We start from the raw sequence: 15,493 nt of genomic DNA on the forward strand, positions 1-15,493 counted from the left end.
TGGCAAAATCTCCGACCGTGTGTTTGTGGGCTTAGTGATCCTGTAGACCTGTGTCCTGAATCTCCCTGGGTACAATCCGCAGCAGTCAGTCCTAAGGTCCACTACCTAGCGGTGCACTTCCGACTCCTACGGAGTGCATCTGTCACCTGGTCTCAGGTGACCTGACACCCAGAAGGTAGAGATCTCTTGGCAGGTCCACAGCCTGTGGAGAAGAGATGATCTGGGAGTGGCAAACCAGGGGCAGGATGAAAGAGAAGGGTCTACCGTGCTGTGGCGAAACAGGAAATATTGCCATGATTCACAGACCACCAGAGAACGAACATTTTGGTATCCTACAAGAATCTTTTCTGGTGCATCCTGGTTGTCAAGGATAGATGACCAAGGGTTGAAGGGGACGATATGATATTTAGACGCCTGGTGCGTGATAAGGTTGGAGTATGACTCCAATATGGAATGATGGCGTCTGGTTAGCAGAACATCAATGAATGATTGTCGGCAGGGGTTTTGACGTGAGCAAAAGCAGGATTTGAGGTAGCTGGTTAACTGGTAATAGTAGAAAACCTGAGATGATGGGATGGAGTACAAATTGGCCAACACTGGGATGGGCCTCAAGGTTCAATCAGTCATTTTGATCCCATCCTTCTTACTATAACATTAAAACAAAAATCCTATGCAGTAAACAGTTGTGCTCAAAAGTTTGCCTCCCCTTGAAGAATTTGTAATATACAGGATGGACAATTTTTAAACATAAATGAGCAGGGATTCATATTCTATAAATGTAGGTAACAGAATGGCACAATTATAAAACAAAATATGGCAACAAGTAAACCAATGAACCCCCTGTCCAAAGGTCTCCCCCCCCTTAGTTCTTAATACTGTGTATTGCCCCCTTTAGCAAGTGTGCAGTCTTATGTAATAGTTGTCTATGAGGTCCAGGCATTCCACCAGGTATTCTTTCAGGTGGTAGAGCTGCCCATTCATCTTGACAAAATGCCTCCAGGTCATGCAAAGTTTTTGGTTGTTTTGCTTGAACCGCACGTTTGAGATATCCCCAGAGTGGCTCAATGATATTAAGGTCAGAAGATGGTGATGGCCAATTCAGAACCTTCACCTTTTTCTGCTGTGTCCCCAGGACAACAAGGGATAGTCAGGAGATAAGCCAAAAGTCGGGGCGTCTAGCAGACAAGGATAGACAGAGAACACGCCAAAGGTCAGGGTCACAAGCAGGCAAGAATAATCAAGAACCAGCCAAGATCGGTAAGGCCCCTTTCACACTGGGGCGGTATTCAGGCGTTACAGCGCTAAAAATAGCGCCTGTGTAGCGCCTGAAAAAAAACGGCCCCTTTCACTCCAGTGTGAAAGCCGGAGGGCTTTCACACTGGGGCGGTGCGCTGGCAGGACAGTGAAAAAAGTCCTGCTAGCTGCATCTTTGCAGCGGTGAAGGAGCGGTGTATTCACCGCTCCTAAACCGCTCCTACCCATTGAAATCAATGGGACAGCGCGGCAATACCGCCGGCAAAGGCGCCGCTGCAGCGGCGCTTTGCGGACGGGTTTAACCCTTTTTCGGCTGCTAGCGGGGGTTAAAACCACCCCGCTAGCGCCAGCAGACTGCCGCTAAAACGACGGTAAAGCACCGCTAAAAATAGCAGCGCTTTACCGCCGACGCCGCTCCCGCCCCAGTGTGAAAGCAGCCTTACAGAGACAGAAGTAGAGCACAGGGCAAGCAGGAAACCAAGCACACAATATTGCTCAGCAAGGCAGGCTTGGAGAACACGGTGTTAAATAGTGGTTCCTGTTGAGGCTAGGGTGGAGGCACACTGAGGGAAGATTACTTAATCATGCAGGTGTGAGAGTGCAAGCCCTTAGGCTGATACATAGACCAGGTAAGAGACAGACAGGGCATGAAAGTGTTACTGCAGAGTCATGACACATAGCGATAAAGAGTCAGCTCCTGTTGATTTTAATGGGACCTTCCACAACTGAACCCAGGTACAATCCGGTCATCCCTACCCACTACACATAACCGGGCTGCTATTGAATGGTTTATTTTTGGGTAGAAAATATCTCAGCTTTGCTCACATTGCTTAGTCATAGAACAATGGGAGGGATGCCAGCAGAACATTCAGGCACTAATCTCAGCTGAACGGCATTCTGCATCTGCTAGTTTCTATATGGAGAAGAAAAACTCGGGGAAGGAGGGGCGGGGGGAGGACACAGGCAGACAGATGCAGTACACAGAGGCAATGGGCGGCTATGCTCTGCCCAAAGGCAACCTATGAATTCTATGAACAACAGTGCAGAGGACCGAATGCAAAAATATACAGCCAGACCAGGAAAAAAGGTCCAATGGCGATCTTGGTCTTCGAGCAGCTGGGCAACATGCAGCACCAGGACGCTCAATGGTGGAAGAGGTCCAAGTAACGCCCAACCAGGAACTAACATCCCAATGCATGATGGAATGTGTAGTTCACATTGGGCCAAGATGACATAGGAGAAATTACTTGTGTGCCCTTCCACATCCGAAGAGAACACCGGCAGGTACCTAGATATATATTTTTTGGGCTGCCTTTGAGGTTAAATTACAAAGACCAGATCATTGTTAGGATGAGGGGAGTAATACGATAGATTGGTAGTTTTGTTGAAGTTATCCCAGAAAGGAGCTTTAAATTAATCTCTTCAGGATTTAGGGTGTGGTTGGGTATGTTCGAAGTCAAACGAGGATAAAACAAGCTCAGGGCTGCCGTAGTATCTTGAGCTTGTTTCAGCTGTGTGAAAGGGATCTGGGTAGCTGTAGAGCCATCCAATCGTTTTTCCAGTAGTCGCGGGTAACACCCCACCTCCCCAACCTGTGCCTGCGTGCAACTGGTTAAAGCAGAGTTCCATTTTCTTTCTTTTTATATATAAAAAATTTCCTCATGATAGACATCGCTCGTACTTTACAAATCGGCAAATTCTCAAAAGTGTCCCCTTCTTGTTCTTTTTGCAGCATTGTTTACTTTAACCTCCTGATTCACAGTGCGGCCATTCTGACTGTGGGCACCTGAAGCCCCCTGGGACTCTCTTCCAGAATTAGCCAGCATGCACCCCGCAATCTCGTGCATGTGCAGTGGAAAGGAAGCGCACCCCAAATTTTTAATCCATGTCTTTATGGACCTTGCTTCGTGCGCTGGTGCGCAGTCATGTTGGAAAAGGAAGGGGCCGTCCCCAAACTGTTCCCAACGGAAGGGGTCATCCCCAAACTGTTCCCACAAAGTTGAGAGCATGAAATTGTCCAATATGTCTTGGTATGCTGACACCTTAAGATTTCCCTTCACTGGAATTAAGGGGCCAAGCCCAAACCCTGAAAAAAACAATCCCACACCATAACCCCCCCTCCACCAAATGATTTGGACCAGTGCACAAAGCAAGGTCCATCAAGACATGGATGAGCGAGTTTGGGGTGGAGGAACTTGACTGGCCTGCACAGTCCTGACCTCAAACCCGACAGAACACCTTTGGAATGAATTAGAGCGGAGACTGCGAGCCAGGCCTTCTCATCCAACATTAGCACCTGATATGGTTACCACCTCATCCCTATAAAACCGAACACACATTAAATTACACAGAGTCTGTAGCTAATTTAAGGTGGTAATTCAATTCACGTAGTGCCTTACCTGCATTCAGTTACCCCCAGGACATGTTTAATTAACCACTTCAGCCCCGGACCAATAAACAGCCTAAGGACCAGAGGTCTTTTTACAATTTCGCACTGCGCTGCTTTAACTGGTAATTGCGCGGTCATGCAATGTTGTACCCAAACGAAATTTGCGTCCTTTTCTTCCCACAAATAGAGCTTTCTTTTGATGGTATTTGATTGCCTCTGCGATTTTTATTTTTTGCGATATAAATGGAAAAAGACCGAAAATTTTGAGAAAAAATTATATTTTCTAATTTTTGTTATAAGAAAAATTGAATAAACTCAATTTTAGTCAAACATTTAGGGCAAAATTTATTCAGCCACATGTCTTTAGTAAAAAAAAATGTCAATAAGCGTATGTTTATTGGTTTGCGCAAAAGTTATAGCGTCTACAAACTAGAGTACATTTTCTGGAATTTACACAGCTTTTAATTTACGACTGCCTATCTCATTTCTTGAGGTGCTAAAATGGCAGGGCAGGACAAACCCCCCAAATGACCCCATTTTGGAAAGTAGACACCCCAAGGAAGTTGTGGAGAGGCATGTTGAGCCCATTGAATATTTTTTTTTGTCCCAAGTGATTGAATAATGACACAAAAAAAAAAAAAAAAAAGTTTACAAAAAGTTGTCACTAAATGATATATTGCTCACACATGCCATAGTTATATGTGGAATTGCACCCCAAAATATATTCTGCTGCTTCTCCTGAGTACGGGGATACCACATATGTGGGACTTTTTGGGAGTCTAGCTGCGTACGGTACCCCGAAAACCAATCACTGCCTTCAGGATTTCTAAGGGTGCAAATTTTTGATTTCACTCCTCACTACCTATCACAGTTTCGAAGGCCATAAAATGCCAAAATAACACAACCCCCCCCCCCAAATGACCCCATTTTGGAAAGTAGACACCCCAAGGAAGTTGTGGAGGGGCATGTTGAGCCTATTGAATATTTTTTTTTTGTCCCAAGTGATTGAATAATGACACACAAAAAAAAAAAAAAAAAAGTTTACAAAAAGTTGTCACTAAATGATATATTGCTCACACATGCCATAGTTATATGTGGAATTGTACCCCAAAATATATTCTGCTGCTTCTCCTGAGTACGAGGATACCACATATGTGGGACTTTTTGGGAGTCTAGCTGTGTACGGCACCCCGAAAACCAATCACTGCCTTCAGGGTTTCTAAGGGTGCAAATTTTTGATTTCACTCCTCACTACCTATCAGAGTTTCGAAGGCCATAAAATGCCAAAATAACACAAAACCCCCCCAAATGACCCCATTTTGGAAAGTAGACACCCCAAGCTATTTACTGAGAGGCATGTTGAGTCCATGAAATATTTTATATTTTGCCACAAGTTGCAGGAATTTTACAATTTTACAAAGTTGTCACTAAATGATATATTGCTCACACATGATATGGGCATAAGTCAAATTACACCCCAAAATAAATTCTGCTGCTTCTCCCGAGTACGGGGATACCACATGTGGGGGACCTTTTGGGAGCCTAGCCACGTACGGGACCCCGAAAACCAAGCACTGCCTTCCGGATTTAAATATAAAATGCTACCAAAAAACTGTTAGCGATCGCAGGGATCAGGCCTGACTCTGCGATCGCTGCAGTTATGTGTTTAGTGTTTTGTAAGTGACAGTGATCGATCGATACTGCACTTGGGTGGGCTGGGCAGAGGGGCAAAACGCAGGTGCTAGCAGGTATCTGGGCTGATCCCGCTAACAATGCGTTTTTTTGGAACCCTAAACTGCTGGGGATGCTAGTATAGATCTGATCAGATCAGATATTGATCTGTTCAGATTCTATACCACTACGGGAGGTGTATGCTTTGCGTGTGGGTGTTAGCAGTACTGGCACTAACCTAGCGCTGCCTTGGGCGACGCAGACCCTGACCCTAAAACCTAACTGATATCACCCGCCGGGTGATCAGGGGGTTAAACCTTTATTGGGTAATAAATGGTGGGTGCCCTGATGCTATAAAAAGCAAACTAACCAGAGTCACCCGTAACACTTATACGGTGATCACTGGTGAAAGGGTTAACTAGGGGCAATCAGGGGGTTCAAATTTTTATTAGGTAGTATATGGGGGTCCCTGGCGCTATATAAAAACCTGACGGGGAACCTAAATAACTAACTGGCTAACCAGCGTCACCAGTGACACTTATACAGTGATCGCTGGCGAAAGGGTTAACTAGGGGCAATCAGGGGGTTAAAACCATTATTGGGTAGTATATGGGGGTACCTAGCGCTATAAAAACCTGGCGGTGAACCTAAAAAGATAACTAGCTACCTAGCGGCACTAGTGACACTAATGCAGCGATCAGAAAAACGATTGCTTAGTGACACTGGCAAAAGGGGGTGAAAGGGTTAACTAGGGGCAATCAGGGGGTTAAAACCCTTATTGGGTAGTATATCGGGGTACCTAGCGCTATAAAAACCTGGCGGTGAACCTAAAAAAATAACTAGTTACCTAGCGACACTAATGCAGCGATCAGAAAAATGACGCTTAGTGACACTGGCAAAAGGGGGTGAAAGGGTTAACTCTAGGGGCAATCAGGGGGTTAAACCTTTATTGGGGGGTGATAGGGGGCTACCCTGGACCTAACACTAACTGCCCTGACAGTTTTTACTTTTACAACTGACACTGAATTCAGTGATCAGTAAATAAATGATCACTGCAATCAGTGACACTGTGACTGGGGGGGGGGGCGGGGGGGATCGGGGGTCGATCGGGGGGGGGGTTTGTCTGCCTGTGTTTACCTACATGTCAGTGTAGTGTTGGTGCACACTTACTTTCTGTTTTCTCCTCGTAGTCCGGTCAAAAAGACCGCCCCGAGGAGAATGACATCACTTCCTCCTTCCTGTGTATACAATACACAGTGGGAGGAAGCTTCTCATTGGCCAGGAGCGATCGAGAGGGGGTGGCCAGAAACAAATGGCCATCCCCTCATCACGGATCGCTCCTGCAGCGAACCGGACCGCCGTATCCAGCGGGAGGTGGTCCGATCGGACCCCCCCACCCGCTGGAAGGCAGGCACGTACATGTACGTGCTTGTGCCTGCCTGTGCCATTGCGATGACGTACAATGGCAATACGGCGGTCCTTAAGTGGTTAATGTGTGTTTGGTTTTAAAGGGATGAGGCAGCAAACCTAGTACCTGACTTCACAAATGTGCTTCTGGAAGAATGGTGAAACATTCCCATAGTCACCCTCCTAAACCTTGTGGACAGCCTTCCCAGAAGAGTTGAAGCTGTTATAGCAGCAAAGTTTGGGCCAACTCAATATTGAACCCTACGGACCAAGACTGGGATACTTTTGGTAATATAGTGTAGGTGTTAAGCAGGTGAAAATAGGTTAAACTAAATCCTAAGTGGATTACTATAAAAAGGAAAAACAGTTTGATATTTTATACATACAATGTATACATTCTGTTATACATTGTATCTAAAAAAAATACAAAGATAGTACAAACACCGCCAAAAATACCCAGGTTTTGGAAAGTATATACCCCAAGGTGATTTCATTTTTTTTGGCCCCAATTTTTTTTTTTAAATAAAGAGGGGGTTAAAACATGGAGCCTGGTATTAGAACACTTGACACATTAATACAGGTCATACATGGAGGGTCAAGGGGGTTAATGCACATGTCACATATAGGAGGATGGAGATGAGGGGGTTATACGCAGGATAAGGGGAAATCAAGGGGTTAATAAGGATGGGCAGTTTGGGAGTTTAACAACTGGTCTTCATCCAAGTTGAACCTCCGGCATCAGCTGGAAGTGATACGTTTGGCAGCAATACGACTACCGCTGCCAGGTGTGACGGCTTTGTCTCTCATGACTTGTCCCCGCCTGGCCCATTGCTGATATGTGTTCCTCATTCCCATCTCAAAAAGTTGGGAGGTATGCTGATGGGTTAATGCACATTTACTGCAGACTGGTCACTGATTGGTTAATGCATATATACTGCAGACAGGTCACTGATTGGTTAATACATATATACTACAGACTGGTCACTGATGGGTTAATGCACATATACTGCAGATGGGTCACTAATGGGTTAATGAATATATATACTGCAGACGGGTCACTGATGGGTTAATACATGTATACTGCAGACTGGTCACTGATTGGTTAATACATGTATACTGCAGACTGGTCACTGATTGGTTAATGCATATATACTGCAGACTGGTCACTGATTGGTTAATACATGTATACTGCAGACTGGTCACTGATGGGTTAATGCACATATACTGCAGACAGGTCACTGATGGGTTAATGCACATATACTGCAGACAGGTCACTGATGGGTTAATGCATATATACTGCAGACTGGTCACTGATTGGTTAATACATGTATACTGCAGACTGGTCACTGATTGGTTAATACATGTATACTGCAGACAGGTCACTGATGGGTTAATGCATATATACTGCAGACTGGTCACTGATTGGTTAATACATATATACTACAGACTGGTCACTGATGGGTTAATGCACATATACTGCAGACGGGTCACTAATGGGTTAATGAATATATATACTGCAGATGGGTCACTGATGGGTTAATGCACATATACTGCAGAGGGGTCACTGATTGGTTAATACATATATACTACAGACTGGTCACTGATGGGTTAAGTGTTGGCTGCTGGGTACTCATTCTGGAAAGTTCAGGTGAGAAGGAAGTTTCCTCCAATCACCAAATCTTGATTTGCAGTTCATGAGATTGTGACGAAACCGGTAGGAGGAGCTCGGTCTGGTAGGAGGAGCTCGGTCTGGTAGGAGGAGCTCGGTCTGGTAGGAGGCGCTCGGTCGGCTGACAAGGAAGGAAGTGCGGTGTTTGTACTACAGGCTTAGGACGGGGAGAACGATGGGAACCGTAACCACAGATTCGGTCTCCAGGCATCATTATCACCGCCCTTTTCTTTCCATAAATATATCAAGGAGTGTTTTTATTGTACTAAATGTGATTGTTCATCTATGTGGGATTTTAAGTTTCATAACCTGTTTTAACCACTTAAGGACCGGGACTCTTTTTGAGATTTGTTGTTTACAAGTTAAAAAAACATTGTTTTTTTTTTTTTTTTGCTAGAAAACTACTTGGAAACCCCCAAACATTATACATTTTTTCTTTTCTAACACCCTAGAGAATAAAATGGCGGTCGTTGCAACACTTTCCGTCACACCGTATTTGCGCAGCGGCCTTACAATCGCACTTTTTTTGCAAAAAATAACACTTTTTTTAATGAAAAAATAAGACAGCAGTCCAGTACATCCCTCAGTGAATGAAAACAGTACACACAAAAACACTGGTTAGGCACACATTTAACCCTTTAATTGCCCTTGATGTTTAACCCCTTCCCAGTCAGTGTCATTAGTACAGTGACAGTGCATATTTTTAGCTACCGATCACTGTCTTAGTGTTGCTGGTTCAAAAGTGTCAGTGTCAGATTGTCTGCCGCAATATCGCAGTCCCGCTATAAGTCGCTGATCGCTGCCAATACTAGTATAAAAAAATAGATACATAAAAATTCAAGTATATATCCCATCGTTTGTAGACGCCATAACTTTTGCACAAACCAATCAATATTCAATTATTGGGATTTTTTTTTACCAAAAAAATATGTAGCAGAATACATATTGGCCTAAATTCATGAAGAAATTCGATTTTTTTTTTTTTTTTTTTTTTATTGATATGTTTTATAGCAGAAAGTAAAAAAATATATAGTTTTTTTCAAAATTGACACTCTTTTTCTGTTTATAGCACATAAAGTATAGAACGCAGAGTTGATCAAATACCACCAACAGAAATCTCTATTTGTGGGGAAAAAAAGGACATCAATTTTATTTGGGTACAACCTCCCTTTCTGACTAGTGATGGACGAACTTCCAACGGGACGTTTCGCGAATGCTGACCGCGAACGCGGCCGATAGTTCGCGAACCGGAACGTTCACGGCGGGCCCCATTGACTTCAATGGGAGGCGAACTTCACAAATCTACAGGTCAAATTTGCAACCACAAAATAATTAATAGCTGTGCAAACATAGTCCCACCACATGGCCAATGACATAACACATGTATGAGGTGAATCTGGGATCGACAACTACAAGCATTCTTTTTTTATATGGAAAATTGTTGTGACAATTCAGGACTGTGGAGCGCATGAAGGCAATGGAGGAGAGGGAAGGTCAGGGACCAGGGTAGGCAAAGAAGAGGGTGCAGGAGATGATCACCAGCAGCGTGACATACAGCAATGACACCTGCACCGTGATAGAGTCATCTGACACCAGCACCGTGATAGAGAGCACTGACATCAGCAGCGTGACATACAGCAATGACACTTGTAACGTGATAGAGTGATCTGACACCAGCACCGTGATAGAGAGCACTGACATCAGCAGCATGACATACAGCAATGACACCTGCACCGTGATAGAGTCATCTGACAACAGCACCATGATAGAGAGCACTGACATCAGCAGCGTGACATAAAGCACTAACACCTGCACCGTGTTATACAGCACTGACAGCAGCACCGTGATAGAGAGCACTGACATCAGCAGGGTGACCTAAAGCACTAACACCAGCACCGTGATATACAGCACTGACAGCAGCACCGTGATAGAGAGCACTGACATCAGCAGCGTGACATACAGCAATGACACCTGCACCGTGATAGAGTGATCTGACAACAGCACCGTGATAGAGAGCACTGACATCAGCAGCGTGACATAAAGCACTAACACCAGCACCGTGATATACAGCACTGACAGCAGCACCGTGATAGAGAGTACTGACATCAGCACCGTGATATAAAGCACTGACACCTGCACCGTAAGAAGCCCCAGGAGGAAGTCAGCATAGCACAGGGATGGTGGGAGCCCCTCATAATGAGCATAGCACAGGGATGGTGGGAGCCCCTCATAATAAGCAGCCCCAGGAGGATGTCAGCATAGCACAGGGATGGTGGGAGCCCCTCATAATAAGCAGCCCCAGGAGGAAGTCAGCACAGCACAGGGATGGTGGGAGCCCCTCATAATGAGCATAGCACAGGGATGGTGGGAGCACCTCAAAATATTCACAGCAGAGGTACAGCCCCAGGAGAGTCAGCACAGCACAGGGATGGTGGGAGCCCCTCATAATATGCACAGCAGAGGTACAGCCCCAGGAGGATGTCAGCACAGCACAGGGATGGTGGGAGCCCCTCATAATAAGCAGCCCCAGTAGAAATATGACACCGCTCAACCTCTTCAAAGAGGAGGGTACGGGCATATAGTACGGTGTGCTTTTATTGGACAAGGAAGTGAGCCAAATGAAGAAAGAAGGTCTGTGTGCTCGATTAAAAAAATTGTTTATAGACATATACATGGTCTACTGGTCACATGTGTTGAATTCCTCCGAGATCCATGCCTCATTCATTTTTAGAAATGTGAGGTAGTTAACACTGTCGTGAGCTAGGAGAGTACGCTTATCGGTCACGATCCCCCCTGCTGCGCTGAACGTCCTTTCGGACAGGACACTGGATGAGGGGCAAGCCAACAGTTCCATTGCAAATTGGGCAAGCTCTGGCCAGAGGTCAAGCCTGCCCACCCAGTAGTCCAGGGGTTCATCACTCCTCAGAGCATCCACATCGGCCGTTAACTCGATGTTGTCGGACACCTGACGGTCTAGGCATTCCCTGATGCTGGATCCGGATGACACCTGTCGATGGGTCGGCTGAAAGAATGACCTCATATCCGAAGTCACCAACACATCTTCAAACCGGCCTCTTCTTGCAGGCGCTGTTGGATTGGTACCCGCAACTCCTTCTCTGGGAGTGGGAATTGCTCCTCTGCCAGCGCACGCAAAGGCAGAATGCAGCATTTCTCGAAGCAATGCCTGAAAGTGCTCCATTCTGCCAGCCCTCTGTGACGGTGGTAACATTTCCGCCATTTTGTGTTTGTACCGGGGGTCTAAGTACGTTGCCACCCAGTACTGGTCCTTGACCCTTATGCTTTTTATACGGGGGTCCCTATTAAAACACTGGATCATGAAGTCCCCCATTTGCACTAAACTGGAAGCGGTGTGGTGGCCTGGCTCCTGCTCATCATCCAGGATAATGTCGTCCTCTTCATTCTCCTCTCCCCATCCACGCACAACAGGGATCCCAGAAAGGTTTAAAGCATGCTCTTCTTGCTCCTCCTCATCCGCCCCGGCACCATCCTCCTCTGACTCCTCTTCAGACTCCTGTTGTTGACTTGACTGCTGCAGTATAGGGTGTCAAGGACTGCTGCAGTATAGGACAGCGGTCAGCAGTAGTGCACCTCAACCCTATGTATTGTGGACCTATACCAGTCCTTATAGAATAGCAGACTGTACCTCACTCAACCCTATGTACTATAGCACCCTACACCAGGTTATTACCAGTCCTTATAAGGACCTTTGTGGAACAAGTAGGTTGTGTGTGAATGATTAGCAGACTGCAGCAGAAGGGCAGCAGTCAAGTATAATATTCTTTCTATATTTGGAAGAAAGAATATTATACGTGTACAAGCCTATTACCATACCACTGATACCAGTCCTGAAAAGAACCTTTGTGGACCTAATATAGTAACAGCTACTGATTAAACTGACCCTCACTGCCTCACACACAGCTTTCTACCTGTCCCTATATAAACTGACAAAACAGAGGCTACTGCAACAATAACTGGAATAGCACTTTTGTGGACCTGATAGTAACAGCTAATGACTAAACTGACTGTCCCTACAGCAGACACACCGTCCTGTCCCTTTCTCTAAACTGACAAAAGATACTCAGGCTGCTGCAACAATCAGTAGCACAGCAAACCTATATACACCTAACACCTTTACCAGTCCTGAAAAGAACTTTTGTGTACCAAATAGCTAGCGATTTGGGTCACTGTAATCTCTCCCTGCTCCACACAGCAACCTCTCCCTATAGTGACAGTAGAAAGAATGTAAAATGGCCGCCGGATCGGGTGTATTTATAAGTTAGGGGGAATGTCCAAGTGTCCATGTGCTGTAATGTCTCAATTGGCTGTCCTGTACCCCATGATGGATGTGTCATCATAGGTCAAAGTTCTTTTACACAGTAAAAACACGGAAGTCCGCCGGGCAAACGGCGCCAATAGTCCGCCGATCGGGCGGACCGCGAACAGCCGAAATTCGCAGCGAAACGACCGCCGGGCGAACCGTTCGGCCATCACTATTCCTGACCAGAGCACTTTTAGTGGCGGCTCCCGTGCGCATGCGCGGGAGTGACGTCATCGCTGCTCTGGCGCTGTGAGTGGCCGGAGCAGCGATACCCGGAAGAAGATGGATGCTCCGGACTACAGGGGACAGCGGTGACTTCGCTGGCTCCTGTGTCAGGTAAGTGACACATAATGGGCTACTATGCGATGCACAGTAGTCCATTATGCTTTACCTTTGCAGGGAGACAAAGAGGAAGTAAACCCATCAGCGTTTACTTCCTCTTTAAATAAAATAATAATATAATAGATGAGCATCTTAATGATGTACAGGGATGGGGAAAATTGTAGACATGCACCCAACACTCACTCAGGTTGAACTGGATGGACTGGTGTCTTTACTCAACCTTACTATCTATGTAACTATCAACATATGTGTGGGCAGCCCAACGCATTAGGGGTGTGGCACCCCAAAGCTCAAACCCACACACGCCTTGCCCTGCAGCCTTAACTGCACTGGACAGTAAATGCACGGGAAGTGGTCTGTGCTGAGCAGCTTCCTGTTCATTCACAAACTGAAGCATAGTAAATACTGTTTACTATGCTTCAGTTGTGATTGAACACAGCGAGAGAATGTGTTCATTTAGAAAACGAAGGGGTCGGTAAATTACATATTGATTAGCCCTTTTCCCCACTCTCCATCTCTTGCAGAGGGAGGGAAGCCAACAGCACTTGCATTGCGGGTGGGGGGGTCACAACATGGAGGGGGGGGGGAGCCTGGGCGATAGAGGGAATCAGCACCGCACAGAGTTATTAGGGTGTGCCCACACCTGGGACACCCCCTGCACACACCTATGATCAACAATCTGTGTCCCTGATCACCATCACTCCAGTTATATGATGATGCTGTACTACGCTGGTAACAATATGTAAAAAAAAAAGATATATATATATATATATATATATATATATATATATATACATATATATATATATTATAATATATGTGTGTGTGTGTGTGTGTGTGTGTGTGTGTGTGTGTGTGTGTGTGTGTGTGTGTGTATGTATATATATATATATATATATATATATATATATATATATATATATATATATTATAATATATAATTATATATATTTTGTGAAAAAAATCTTTTTTTTTATTTCTTCATTTTACAAAAATTGTGACAAAAAATTACAACTTAAAAAAAAAAACTCGCCATGCCTCTTACTAAATACCTTGGACTTTCTACTTTCCAACAAGGGATCATTTGGGGGGGGATTTGTACTGTCCTGACATTTCAGGGCCTCAAGAAATGAGATCATCAGTACATCAGGATTGATCAAGTTTCAGATATAGTCTATATATACTATATAACATAGTTTGTGGACTCTATAACTTTCCATACAGACTAAATAATATACACAGATTTGGATTATTTTCACCAAATAAATGTAGCAGAATACATTTTGGCCTAAATTTATGAAGAAAGATTATTTATTTGCAAAATTGTATAAGAGAAAAGAAGAAAAAAGCCTTTTTTTTCCGTTTATTTAGCAATAAAAAAAAAAAAAAAAAATCCCAGTGGTGATTAAATACCACCAAAAGAAAGTTCCATTTGTGTGAAGAAAATGATAAAAACGTAATTTGGATACAGTGTAGCACGACCGCGCAATTGTCATTGAAAGTGTGACAGCGCTGAAAGCTGAAAATTGGCCTGGGCAGGAAGGAGGGGGAGGGGCCGATATTGAAAGGGTTAAAGAAGACACAGACTTTGGAATATTTGGCTTGTAAATTGTATGTTTGTATAACAGTTTAGGGAAGCTAAGAAGGGGTTAATATCAGCCGCAAGGTGTGTTAGTCACACTTTGTCTTGTGACCTTTCCCCAGCTCTGACCAGGCCCCGGGAAATCCCTCTGATGGAACACAGAGAAATGACGACTGGCGGTGTCACTGACGCTGTTTCTGAGCTCCACATGTCTCCCTTTATACGGGGGAAGGGATTGCTGGCAGGACAGCTGATTCATAGGGCAACAGCTACAACAATCACAAGAGCCTCGCCCTTATCAGCGCCTACAACCACATGGACTTTGTTTCCTGGATAGAGGAAGGAACACGAAGACAGCGTTGGATCAAAGAGGTGGTAAGACAGAGCGTTAGCTCCTTATACATGCAACATTAACCCTTGGTGATGTTGTTTTTACCTTTATGTGGCGCTACCCCTTAAAGGGCTGCTGAATTTTTGGGTCCTCCTATTCCTGCACAGCCAGACAACACGCATTTTCCACCTTTCATTCGGAGACATAAATCAATCCATGGGCTTGTTTTTGTTGTTTTATTGGGGGAAAACCAACTTGGTGGGGAAGAGGGATCATGGGATGCCCAACTTGACTTGAACAACTTGAGGACAACTTCCTTCACTTTGTACGCTGAAAAATGGCAAATCTTGGACTGTATTCCCCCTGGAACAATGTCCGTCTCTCTGGAATTTGCAGTAAAGAATTCCTCTTGTAGGTGGTCTGTGCCCCCTTAGTGGAATTTAGCCAAGTTCCATACTTGCAGGAGCTCTATATCCCCTCCCTTGAAAATACCTGCTCACCTAAAGTGC

The 15,493-nt window shown here is 44.9% G+C and overlaps 1 protein-coding gene across 4 annotated transcripts in view; it reads left to right on the forward strand.

Moving 5' to 3' along the window:
* The first annotated feature begins 2,235 nt into the window (after nt 1-2,235).
* LOC143925086 (E3 ubiquitin-protein ligase RNF14-like) overlaps nt 2,236-15,493 on the forward strand; it is a 65,874-nt gene continuing 52,616 nt past the window's right edge. Inside the window, exon 1 of one of the 4 annotated variants that reach the window (XM_077449675.1) lies at nt 2,236-2,538. The gene's annotated coding sequence lies outside the window, so the exon portion shown is untranslated. Of the gene's footprint in view, nt 2,539-14,794; nt 15,029-15,493 lie in introns of those variants that run through there. The other 3 variants (XM_077449677.1, XM_077449674.1, XM_077449676.1) reach the window with 3 other exon arrangements.

This window comes from Lithobates pipiens, unplaced genomic scaffold (assembly GCF_037356315.1).
Source record: "Lithobates pipiens isolate NorthernLeopardFrog02 unplaced genomic scaffold, aLitPip1_a1.2 Scaffold_22, whole genome shotgun sequence".
Taxonomy (NCBI): Eukaryota; Metazoa; Chordata; class Amphibia; order Anura; family Ranidae; genus Lithobates; species Lithobates pipiens.